This window comes from Pongo abelii, chromosome 2 (genome assembly GCF_028885655.2).
Source record: "Pongo abelii isolate AG06213 chromosome 2, NHGRI_mPonAbe1-v2.0_pri, whole genome shotgun sequence".
NCBI lineage: Eukaryota > Metazoa > Chordata > Mammalia > Primates > Hominidae > Pongo > Pongo abelii.
The window spans coordinates 74,349,544-74,360,922 of NC_085928.1; positions in this window are offsets into that span (position 1 = coordinate 74,349,544).

The window sequence follows — 11,379 nt, forward strand, 5'->3', positions numbered from 1 at the left end:
TCTTAGAAGGAAGAGGGAGAGGAAGAGGAGGAGGAAACAGAAAGTGCATCGATTTTAAAAGTAGTCTAAGTCTTACTCAATACCTGAAATACCTTAATAAACAGAAAAAGGCTGTGGTTCATGCCTGTAATCCCAGCACTTTGGGAGGCTGAGGTGGGCAGATCACTTGAGGTCAGGAATTCGAGACCAGCCTGGCCAACATGGCGAAACCCCCTCTCTACTAAAAATACATTTAAGAAATTTAGCTGGGTGTGGTGGCGCACACCCAGGAGGCCGAAGCAGGAGAATCACTTGAACTTAGGAGGCAGAGGTTGCAGTGAGCCAAGATCATGCCACTGCACTCCAGCCTGGGCAACAGAGTCTATCCAAATAAAAGGAAAGGGGAGGGGAGGGGAGGGGAAGAGAGGGATGGGGAGGGGAGGGATTGGCTATCTTAAAGCAAATTAACCATTCTGTAAAGATCAGTGTTTATTAGAAAAAAAAAAAAAACAGCAAATATCACTCTTATAATCAAAAATAAATAAGGGTGGTGGCTCATGCCTGTAATCCCTGCACTTTGGGAGGCCGAGGTGGGCAGATCACCTGAAGTCAAGAGTGCAAGACCAGCCTGGCCAACATGGCAAAACCCCATCTCTACTAAAAATACAAAAAATTAGCAGGGTGTGGTGGCAGGCACCTGTAATCACAGCTACTCGGGAGGCTGAGACAGGAGAATTGCTTTCACCCAGGAGGCAGAGGTTGCATTCCAGCGTGGGCGACAGAGCAAGATTTCATCTCAATAAATAAATAAATAAAGATATTTAAAAGAAAAAGATTGTTGTTTCCAAAAGAATCTCACTCATAGGCAAATCAAGGCTTTTTTTTCTAAGTTTCTGAATATACTCTTTTGAACCTGAATGAGGAAACATTGTTATAAGGCTTAATGAAAAAATTTCCATGTGGTAATATGTAAATAGATTTGGTCTTTCCAAAAAAGGATTCTGTCCCAGCACTTCGGGAGACCAAGATGAGCTTGAGCCCAGGAATTCAAGACCAACCTAGGCAACATAGCGAGACTCTCTCTCTACAAAATAAAAAATAAAAACATTAGCCCAGTGTGGTGGCACAAACCTGTAGAACCATCTACTCGGGAGGTTGAGGCTGCAGTGAGCCATGATTATGCCACTGCACCAGCCTGGTCAGAAGAACAAGATTTTGTTCCAAAAAAACAAGGGGGGATGGGATTTGTTAATCATTTTTAACTTGTGTATTACTGAACACTCATTTGGCCTTCAGAAAAAGCAAAATGGGCCTGGTACAGTGGCTCATGCCTGTAATCCCAGCACTTTGGGAAGCCGAGATGGCTCGGCCACTTGAGGTCAGGAGTTTGAGACTAGCCTGGCCAACATGGTGAAACCCCATCTCTACTGAAAATACAAAAATTACCCGGGTGTGGTGTCAGGCGCCTGTAATCCCAGCCATTCGGGAGGCTGAGGCAGGAGAATTGCTTGAGCCTGGGAAGCGGAGGTTCTAGTGAGCTGAGATAGAGCCACTGTACTCTAGCCTGGATGACACAGTGAGAGTCCATCTCAGAAAAAAAAAAAAAAAAAAAAAAACTTTAAGTCCATCTGGTTTTGGAAATTTTCACTTGGTTAGAGAAGTAGGGTGAGAAGTTGCTATTATTAGATTGGTACAAAAATAATTGCAGATTTCACCATTACTTTCAATGGCAAAAACACAATTACTTTTGCACCAACCTAAAAAAATAGAAAATCTTTGTATTATGTTTGTTGTCTTTACTTTTTTTTTTTAAAGGAAGAATGTGTACATTCTGACCCCAAATCAGTATTAGAAACTAGGTTCTCAGATTAAATTGGCCTTTATTTCTCTTCCACTTAAATTATTTTCAGAGCATATCTCAAGGGAAGAGGCACCAATGTTAAAAAGAAAAGGGAAGAAAGACTTCTTATAATGTTAACCTATTTTAGAATGATGTTTTGAAGCAAAAGAGTGGCACTTGGTAACATATTAATCCATATCACAAGGTAAAGTAAAAGGAAAAACAGTTTTCATGTGTTTCATCGAATAACTCTTAATGAGTAAGTAAATTGATTAATTGTGGTATTAAATTATGAGTCACATTTTCTGTCACTATCTCATTTAAAATGCAATAGAGGCTGGGTGAGGTGGCTCAAGCCTGTAATCCCAGCAGTTTGGGAGGCTGAGGCGAGTGGATCACTTGAGGCCAGGAGTTCGAGACCAGACTGGCCAACATAGTGAAACCTTGTCTCTACTGAAAATACAAAAAATTAGCCAGTCGTGGCGGTGGGTGGCTGTAATCCCAGCTACTCAGGAGGCTGAGGCAGGAGAATTGCTTGAACCGGGGAGGCGGAGGTTGCAGTGAGCCGAGATCGCACCACTGCACTCCGGCCTGGGAGACAGAGCACAACTCTGTCTCAAAAAAAAAAAAAAAAGCAATAGAAACAGAAAAATTCTTGGTGAAATAAGGAAACAGTTGAGTTTGTCTTAAAGGTCTATTTTGGGTGAAAGAAATCATGGACCTCTATCATTACTCCATAAGGAAGAAGCCTATTCAGGAAGTGTAGAAGACTTTTTGCTTGTAGGATGATATACTCTTCTAGAGAAGTATATTCAGCAAATATTGGCATACATAAAGCACACAATAATAAAGAGATTTGGGTAGAATTTAGAATGCACATGTGGATTTCAGGATAATTTCCAACACTATGCCTTTTTATTCTGTTGGTTCTTGGGTTCCTATCACAATGCCTGGCACATAGTGGATACTTTATATATGTATTTATTGTATGGACATGTGTAGTCAATATATTTCTGGGTCTCTAAAGTGATAATGAAGATCCTTAAAATATTATAAACAAACTAGGTGACCCTGTTATTTAACATTCAATTATATATATTAAGCAAAATTCATTCACTTAGAAATTTTAATTAAGTTAAGATATAGCCAGTTGGGCGCAGGGGCTCATGCCTGTAATCCCAGCACTTTGGGAGTCTGAGGCAGACTGCTTGAGCCTAGGAGTTTAAGACCAGCCTGGACAACATGGTGAAATACCATCTCTACAAAAAATGCAAAACTTAGCCAGACACAGTGGCACATGCCTATAGTCCCAGCTACTGGGCAGGCTGAGGTGGGAGGATGGCTTAAGCCTGGAAGGTCAAGGCAGCGATGAGCCATGATTGCACAACTGCACTCTAGTCTGGGTGACAGAGCGAGACCCTGTCTCAAAAAAAAAAAAAAAAAAAAAAAAAAAGATATAGCCAATACTAATAGTAAGTTATCTGTATCCTAGACAGGCCAGACTTCAAGAAGCTTACCATGCCCCTAAGTATAGTAGACTCAAAGTGCCTAGATTTTCCCACTCCTAGGTATCTGTCTACCCAAGAGAAATGAAAACATATATCCACAAAAAAGCTTGTACACAAATGTTCATAGCAGCATTATTCATAATAGGTAAAAAGTGGACAGAAATGTCCATCAACTGATAAATAAACAAAACATGGAGTATCCATACAATAGTATATTATCTAACTATAAAAACTGAACTACGGATATATATGCTATATAACATGGATGAACTTTGAAAATATTATGCTAAGTGGGGGCCAGGCGTGGTGGCTCACTCCTGTAATCCTGTAATCCCAGCACTTTGGGAGGCTGAGGCTGGTGGACCACCTGAAGTCAGGAGTTTGAGACCAGCCTGGCCAACATGGTGAAACCCCGTCTCTACTAAAAATACAAAAATTAGCTGGGCATGGTGGCAGGTGCCTGTAATCCCAGCTACTCGGGAGGCTGAGGCCGGTGGCTCACCTGAGGTCAGGAATTCGAGACCAGCCTGGCCAACATGGTAAAACCCCGTCTCTACTAAAAATACAAAAATTAGCTGGGCATGGTGGCAGGCGCCTGTAATCCCAGCTACTCGGGAGGCTGAGGCAGGAGAATCGCTTGAACCCGGGAGGCGGACGTTGCAGTGAGCCGAGATCGCGCCATTGCACTCCAGCCTGGGGGACAAGAGTGAGACTTCGTCTCAAAAAAAAAAAAAAAAAAAAAAAAGAAAGAAAATATATTATGCTAAGTGAAAGAAGCCAGTCACAAAAGGTCATTTATTCTATGATTCCATTTATATGAAATGTCCAGAATAGACAAATCCATAGAGACAGAAAGCAGATTAGTGGTTGCCTAGGGCTGGTTGGTGGAGAGGGTACTGGGAGGAAATGAGGAAAATTGCTAAAGGGGATGGGATTTCTTGTTGAGGTGATGAAATTGTTCTGAAATGGATTGTGATGATGATTGTAAACTCTGTATTCAAAAAAAGCATTGAATTGTATACTTTATATGGGTGAATTGCATAGCATATTAATTTTTCTTTTTTCAGACAGGGTATCACTCAGTCTCCCAGGCTGGAGTACAGTGGCATGATCACAATTCACTGTAGCCTCGACCTCCCCGGCTCATGTGATCATCCAGCCTCAGCCCCCAACTCAGTAGCTGGGACTACAGGTGTTCACCGCCACACCTGGCTGATTTTTTAATTGTAGCCCAGGCTTATCTGGAACTTCTGGAATCAAGCCATTCTCCTGCCACAGCCTCCCAAAGTGCTGTAATCACAGGCATAAGCCACCACACTCAGCCCAATTATTTATCAACGAAGCTGTTACCAAAAAACAAAAAAGTCGGATCTGAATCCTGGGATTTGCCATTTACTAGTTTAGGTAAATTGCTTATGTGAAAAGGGACCAATATAGTTTCTACCTCACTGGATTGTTGCTATAAAGAGAAAATCCTGGTAAAAAGCCTCTAACTTAAAAAGCAAAAATAAGTAGTAGCTATTATTATTATTATTATTATTATTATTATTGACAGAGTCTGGCTGTATTGCCCAGGCTGGAGTACACTGGCACAATCTTGGCTCACTGCAGCCTCTGCCTCCTGGGCTCAAGTGATCCTCTTGCCTCAGCCTTCTGAGTAGCTGGGACTACAGGCGCATGCCACCATGCTCAGCTAATTTACAAATTTTTTTTTTGTATAGATGAGGTCTCACTATATTGGTCAGGCTGGTCTAGAACTCCTGGACTCCATGCTATTACTAATTAATTGTTAAAGGACATTGGTCCATTCACAGACCACTCTGCTTTATTTTGTACCATTTAGGGTGCATCTCAGGCCCCATGCTTGACAACCTGCAGCATTGCCTTATATAAAATGTGCCCTGGGTCAATGAAATTCCTGCTCTTTAGATTTAAGTGGTGAAACAGAGACTAGGGCAAATGACTGGGAGGCCTGAATTTTCGGTCATAGGGGTTGGATGAGCAACAGGCAAATTGTCGTGATGAGGGAGCAGAAGTAACCATGAAGCAACGGAGAAAGGTAGGTAGTGAGAGGAGAACGCAGACGCCATGGAGAAGGAGAAATTCTGTGAGTGATGTCCGGGTGCACAGTCCTGAAATTTGTCTGAATTCCTGGTAATTTACAGATCCAACCCCGAGCCATTTGGAGGATTGCAATATGCCACCACCATTGTGTGAGGTGCCACCACCAGATTGCAGAGGTTCAAGACCCACATTGAAACCTCAGTTTACCACACCACCTACTAGCCTTCTGACTTGGGCAAGTCATTTAAACTCTCTGAGCCTCGCTCCCCTAATCTGTCCAACTGACATCATGATAGAACTTCCTTCACAGGATTGTTGAAAGAACCACATGAAATCTAAGTGCTCAGCACATAGTAAGTACCAATAAATGAGAACTATTATTAATTAATACTACAGTCTATTTTTATTAATGTGTCTTTACTCCTTGCAAGCAAAGATACTTAATTAAACAGCTGGTTATACAAAGTTATTCACAATGTGAAGTCTTTTGGTTGAAAAGTGATTTTTAAAAAAGGATACTTCATAATGAAAATTGTAGAAATGTTAGTGATCTACTCAATCCCTTCTTGTACTGATAAGGAACTGACACCTAAAGATCCTTCCAGATCACACAACCAAAGACAGACTATGCTGGGATGAGAAGCTGAGCTTCCTGACCCCAGGCTTGAGTTCAGTCTGTTGACTCTCAGATTACTGGGATTTAAACTACTAAATAAATTTAGCAAACTTTTCTACCTATTCTCTTTACCAGTTATTTATTTATTTATTTATTCATTCATTCATTCATTCATTTTTTGAGACACATCCAGGCTGGAGTGCAGTGGCGCAATCTCGGCTCACTGCAACCTCCACCTCCTGGGTTCAAGGATTCTCATGCCTCAGCCTCCAGAGTAGCTGGGACTACAGAAGCGTGCCACCACACCTGTAAATTTTGTATTTTTAGTAGAGACGGGCTTTTACCATGTTGGCCAGGCTGGTCTCAAACTCCTGACCTCAGGTGATCCACCTGCCTTGGTCTCCCAAAGTGCTGAGATTATAGGCAGGAGCCACTGTGCCCAGTCTAGTTCTTTATTTAAAAAAAATTTTTTAAACAAAAGGCACGATTAAAGTCCTAATGCTACTTAGTGTATTATATAAATGTTATGTTATAACAAATTCACTGTTTATTACAGTAGAGTTTTATTCCACTGGGTTATTGTCCATTGATATGCCCAATTGTCACCAGGAAAGAGACACTTCTCCATGGGGGAGATCACAAAACTGTCCTAGTTTCCCAGTGACCTACCCTGTTCTGCTGCTGCTGTGATCCAGAGAATGAACTCCTCATAGTGGAAGGAAAATGGGGTCCTTCAGGTGGCTTTTTCTTTTTTCTCATAATGATAATACCAATTATCCCAGAACAAGGAGGAGAAAAAACCCAAGTTCTTACTGTCTTGTCAGATTTCCCAGAGGAAAGAGCATGGCATAGTTCCTTTTTCTTCTCTGAAATTATTTCCAAATTAGTTTGCTCCTGGCCCAGTTTACATCTATTCATTTCTGTAGCCATTGCATCACACCCAAATGAGTTTCCTCTTTCTATTGTTCGACAAATTTTCACAAAATATTTGAAAATTTTCTGCTTCCTCTTCATTCTGTTTTGTGGGTAAAGCATTATATTCAGACTCTTTCCTCTGGGAGTCCTTTGAGTTACAAAGTTAAATGACATTCCATGGGCAGGAGACTTGGAGAAAGCTCTCACTGTTGTGAGGTGAGCGGTTTGTGAGCGGACATTTATCATCCCTGTTGGCTTATCCATGGGTGTGCCTCTGGGTACCTTGTATGCTACTTAAGAACTTGTCATTAATTATAATAATGGTAACACATTATAATAGAAACTATTAAGGTCTTACCATGTGCTAAGTCCTTCACATAGATCATCATATTTAATCCTCATCACAATCCTAGGAGGCGGGTTTTATTTACTCTATTTGATAGATGAAGAAAATTAAGAATTCCAAAATTTAAGTAAGCCGCCCAAGATCATTCAACCTGGAAGCAGCAAGGATGGCCTGATTCCTAAACTCTTATCCACTATTCCCATGGTGCTCAAATGGTGGTCCTCAGACCAGCAGCATCAGCGCTACCTGGGAAACTAAAAGAAATGCAAATTCTTGGACTGGGCAGTGGCTCATAACCTGTAATCCCGGCTCTTTGGGAGGTCAAGGCAGGAGGACTGCTTGAGGCCAGGAGTTCAAGACCAGCCCAGGCAACAGAGTGAGACTCTCCATCTCTGTAAAAAAAAATTTTAAAAATTAGTTGTGCATAAGGCTGCACAGTGACCTATGACTGTGCCACTGTACTTTAGCCTCTGTGACAAAGTGAGACTCTGTCTTTAAAAAAAAAAAAAAAAAAAAAAAAAAGCAAATTCTCAACCTGTACCTCAAATCTACTGAATTAGAAATTCCCAGGGTGGGGACCAGCAATCTGTGTTCCAACCAGCCCTCCAGGTGATTGATGGATGCTGAAGTTAGAGAATTAATTGCACCTTGCTATGCTTTACATGCACAAAGACATCACACATGTAACCAGAGAACTATAAAGATTGTCTGGGAAATGACTCCAAAAACTTTGTGTTTTTGGCCAGGAACTTGCTGGGACTCAAGGTTTCCTATCTCTCAGTGGGAGAGCTGAGACCCCCATGGTGTTTCAGAGACTCCCCCGGTATCTCCAAGTCAGGGCAGTTAGCATTTCTCAAAATTCCCATTAACGCTGACATCTGAACTCAGACTATCTGTGCCTAAGCCCCAAATGGTTATCACCACCTCTACCCCATGCAAGACCACTCTCCCACTTTCCTGGCAAAAAGGAAGCATGGTGAGAGGTTGAGGGGCAGAGTCCCTCCCCTGGTCACAGACCTACTGTGGTCCAGCTGTGTCATAGCCAAAGCACATTGCCTGACTCCCCAAACGATGCCAAGAGGATGGAGGGCACACATCTGTTGACCCTTTTGCCTCTGACTTCCAGCCTGCACCTAGTGATGATGGTGGAACTGAAATATTTGGATTAGTTTCCCCTTGCTGCCATTACAAATGATCACAAACTTAGTTGCTTAAACAATACAAATTTATTATCTTACAGTTTCATAGGTCAGAAGTCCAATCCGAGGCTCATTAGGCCAAAATCAAAGTGTTATCAGGGTTGTATTCCTTTCTGGGGGCTCTAGAGGAAAATGTTCCTTTGCCTTGCCCAGCTTGTGACAGCCACCCACATTCCTTGGCCCTTGGCTTCCTTCCTCCATGTGCAAAACCAACAATGTTGCATGTTTCTGACCATTGTTCCATGCTTTCTGACCACATTGTTGCATCTTGCTGACCACAGCCAGGAGGGATTCTCCTGCTTATAAGGACTCTTGTTATGACATTGAGACCTTCAGGATAATCCAGGTTATCTCCCCATCTCAAGGACCTTAACTGAATCATATCTGCAAAGTCCTTTTTACCATGTAAGGTGGCATATTTACAGGTGAGATAGGAAAAAAAGAGATAATGAATTCATATATTATTTATCAATTAGAGGAATATATAAAGCCATTTTTCCTTTGTTTCAAGACCATTTGCTAAAATATAAACCTCTACTTTAAAAACTTTTTTTTTTAGGGAAGAGGAAGTACTACCACATTGTAGGCATCCATAGCTCAAAAAATACGTCTAGATTTCAGAACCATAAACTAGGATGGAAATTTGTCTTATAAGCAAAGTAATACCATAATAATCTCATCTAGTGTTTATTTTCCTTCTTATACCTGCCTACTTGATTTCAATGGAGCGCTGTTATGAAGTAGACAAGAAGAGGAAACTCAGGCTTACAGAAGCTTTGTGACTAAACCTAAAGTCCCCTAAATAAATTCCAGGACCCAAAGTCCAATCTTTGACTCTAACTCCGGGACTCCTTGTATTATACTAGTCAAGACTGCTCTAAGTAGAAGTAAGTCTTCCTGGAAAGAAGTTACTTCCTCACTGATCCCCTAAGCTTTAGTCACAGATCCCTGGGAAACCACAGAGTAATTACAAGGATTGAGAGTTCACTCATATGTTAAGCACTAGCTGAAGTCTGAAAAGGTGATGTATGTTTGTACCTTCAAATATATACAGGTGCTGCTGATATGATTTAATATGCAGTTTCCTTTGCTAATGAACTGCCTCACAGCAGCATCTTGACATTCCATTTTCTAAAAAAAAATGAACACTAAAAGTAAAACTGCTATTGAATGAACATCTGAAATATATATATATATATATATATATGCAAACACATATATATCTCCTCTCCACAATTGAGCTCTCATTTGTGAAAAAGTTGAGAACCATTTTTCTTCCTCATTTTATCTGACTTAAAAAATTGTGATATCTAGGCTCTAAAAGAGACTCATGACTGTGATTTCTTCTATTATTTCTTCCTCTCTCTTTCCAAAGGCACATAAAGCATCTTTCACTTGCTCTAAATTTCTTTTGGTGCCATTCTGGCTACTTCTCACTCTTCTCTCCAAACACCATTGTCCAGGAACATCAGGAAGACAAACGGTGAGTTTGGAGGAGAATAATTATAGGCTGTACTGGAGTTGTCCGTCACAATGCCTGTAATGCTGCTAGCATTGCTAAGAGAAAAGTGCCCCACCCAGCACAGGTAGTAAGGGGCAGAACTAGTAGCTTATTTTGTGAACGCAGTAGTTTGCAAAATGTATGGATTAGCATCACCTTGGAGCTTGTCAGAAATGTGAATTCTTGGGTCCCACCCAAGATGTACTGAATATGGTGGCATCCCCAGCAATCATTGCTTTAAGAAGGCCCCTAAGTGAGTCCGATGCAAGCTACAGGTTTGCCTGACTCAATGGCAACTGATTGGACCAGAAATAGCTACCTGACTCAAATGCAGCTAAACCATAGGCTTCCTATTGGTCTATGGTGTCTTGCGGTGAGAGAAAGAGAAGCTAGGCAAACCAGGCTTCCCCTTTGTGGCAGGTGAATGGGGAAACAGTGATGCTGAATGAGGCTGTACAGTAGCATTGAGGCCATGAAGGGTCAGGAACATGCTGGGAACAGGAACTGTGACTAAGCAGAAGCTGTGAAGCCAAAAACAACAATGACAAAAAGACAACGAGGAGAGGGTGAAGAAGGCAAGCCAACTGGAAGAGAAGAAATAAGTGTGCAGGGAAAAGCAGAACTTGGAGCGCTGGGGAGTGAACCAGGAGAGCAGCAGAGTGAAGTTCAAAAAAGTCCGCTGCTGAGGTCCCAGAGCTGCTGCAGCCTCTAAGCCAACTCCTGGTTCTGTTTTTCACAATGTGCCGGTGCCTCCTGAAATTAATCATTCTGTTGTCTGCAGCTTCTGTCCTGTGTATTCTTAAAATGTATCTTTTCTTTGCATTTTCTTTAAGGAAGTCTTTCCCCATGCCTTCCACCCCGACCCCGGTGCTTTCAAGGAGTGGGGAAAGTAGGACCAGAAGCATTTGAAAAAGAAAAGAGGGCTGGGCGCGGTGGCTCACGCCTGTAATCCCAGCGCTCTGGAAGGCCGAGGCGGGTGGATCACGAGGTCAGGAGATCCAGACCATCCTGGCTAACATGGTGAAACCCCATCTCTACTAAAAATACAAAAAATTAGGCGGGCGCGGTGGCAGGCGCCTGCAGTCCCAGCTACTCGGGAGGCTGAGGCAGGAGAATGGCGTGAACCCGGGAGGCGGAGCTTGCAGTGAGCCGAGATCACGCCACTGCACTCCAGCCTGGGTGACAGAGCGAGACTCCGCCTCAAAAAAAAAAAAGAAAGAAAAAAAGAAAAAGAAAAGAGGAAATGAACAAACCAAAATGAAACATTCTCTGTACATAACTTTCTCCACAGCACAAACTACAGTGCAAACTAGTAAAACTAAAAAGCCTAAATTAATAGGCTTTCCAATCAGATGATTTCACCAATAAAGGGCTCCGAAGACAGTCTAAAGAAAGAACCATATGGAAAATT